The sequence below is a fragment of the Austrofundulus limnaeus genome, unplaced genomic scaffold, assembly GCF_001266775.1.
Source record: "Austrofundulus limnaeus strain Quisiro unplaced genomic scaffold, Austrofundulus_limnaeus-1.0 Scaffold1, whole genome shotgun sequence".
Taxonomy (NCBI): Eukaryota; Metazoa; Chordata; class Actinopteri; order Cyprinodontiformes; family Rivulidae; genus Austrofundulus; species Austrofundulus limnaeus.
Window position 1 is genome coordinate 1825116 of NW_013952403.1, and position 1866 is coordinate 1826981.

A 1866-nucleotide genomic window follows, 5' to 3' on the forward strand; every position below is an offset into this window, starting at 1 on the left:
CCACTTTGTGTTGGTCTTTCACATTAAATTCCAGTGAAATATATTTGTTTGTGGTTGTAATGTGACAAAATATGGAAAAGTTCAAGGGGTATGAATACTTTTGCAAACCACTGTATATAAATTGAAGTTAGGGCTGGACAGTGTGACAAAAATTTATATCACGATATAGCTCCTAATTTCTGTCGGTACAATATAATTTTGATATAGACAAGAATGATGAAAACGTCAGAAAAAAAAACTTCCAATAACACCAATATTTACTGTACTTACAAACCTGATATCATTTACGATCTAAAGATTTAAGAATTAAAATTATAAGTCAGAACAACGTTCTTTAAAACAGGCATCTAGAAAACTAGAGAGAAAATGGTGCTCCACTAACAGAATAATCTTATTTAACCTGGAGAGACAGCCTGCTAACGTATAAGAAAGCCCTTCGTAAAGCTAGAACTGTCAATTTTTCATCCTTAATAGAAGAGAATAAAAACAATCCCAGGTTTCTGTTCAGTACTGTTGCTAGACTATTGAAAAGTCCTATCTGTTGAGCCATGTATCCCTTCATGAGATTCTTTATAGATAAAATAATTTTAATAAGGAATAAAATTCATGCCAAACTTCCTGCTAATGTCTCTGATTCTCTGTCAGATGAGGCAGCTTTAGTGTCACTAGAACCTGATTTATGTTTGGACAGTTTTTGTCCTGTTGAGCTCTCTGAATTATCTAAAATAATAGCTTCATTCAAACCATCAACATGTCTGCTAGATCCCATCCCAACCAGACTGTTCAAAGAAGCTTTTCCCTTAATTAATATTTGTATTTTAGATGTACTTAATTTATCTTTAATGAATGGTTATGTGCCACAGAGCTTTAAGGTTGCTGTAATTAAACCTTTTACTTAAGAAACCTGATCTTGATTCAGGAGTTCTGGCCAACTGTAGAACTATATCTAATCTCCCATTCATCTAAAMAATTCTTGAGAAAATAGTTGCAGATCAATTATGTGAACATCTGGATAGAAATAATCTATATGAGGAGTTTCAGTCAGGGTTTAGAGCTCATCATAGCACAGAAACAGCACTGGTTAAAGTTACCAACGCTATTCTCATGGCAGACAGTGGACTTGTGTCCATTCTTGTCCTGTTAGATCTCAGTGCTGCATTTGATACAACTGATCACAATATTTTATTACGTAGACTTGAACTTGATATCGGGATTACAGGAACGGCTCTAAAATGGTTTGAGTCTTATTTAACTGATAGATTTCAGTTTGTTAATATTAATAATGAATCTTCTTCTGACACCAGAGTTAGTCATGGAGTTCCTCAGGGTTCAGTGCTTGGACCAATCCTCTTTACTTTATATATGCTTCCTTTAGGTAAAGTTATTAAACAGCATGGGATAAATTTCCATTGTTATGCTGATTATACTCAGTTATATTTATCCATGAAACCTGATSAATCCAACCAGTTACTTAAACTACAAGCATGTCTTACAGACATAAAAACATGGATGACTCTAAACTTTCTACTTCTAAACTCAGATAAGACAGAGGTTATAGTTTTTGGACCTGAACATCTTAGGGATCAAATTTGCAGCCTTTCACCTCGTCTGGATGCATTAATCTGGCCTCCAGTTCTAATGTAAAGAACCTTGGTGTTATTTTTGATCAGGATATGTCTTTTAAGCCCCACATTAAAAATGTTACCAGGACCGCCTTCTTCCACCTGCGTAATATCACTAAAATTAGAAACATCTTGTCCAAAAACAATGCACAGAAACAGATCCATGTGTTTATCACATCTAGGCTGGACTACTGTAATTCTTTATTATCTGGGCATCCAAAAAACTCTTTAAGAAGTCTTCAGT

At 34.4% G+C, this 1866-nt stretch overlaps 1 protein-coding gene across 2 annotated transcripts in view; it reads left to right on the forward strand.

Annotated features, from left to right (window-relative positions):
• ocrl (OCRL inositol polyphosphate-5-phosphatase) overlaps nt 1-1866 on the forward strand; it is a 23254-nt gene that overhangs the window by 17959 nt on the left and 3429 nt on the right. The gene's annotated exons all lie outside the window — the stretch shown is intronic.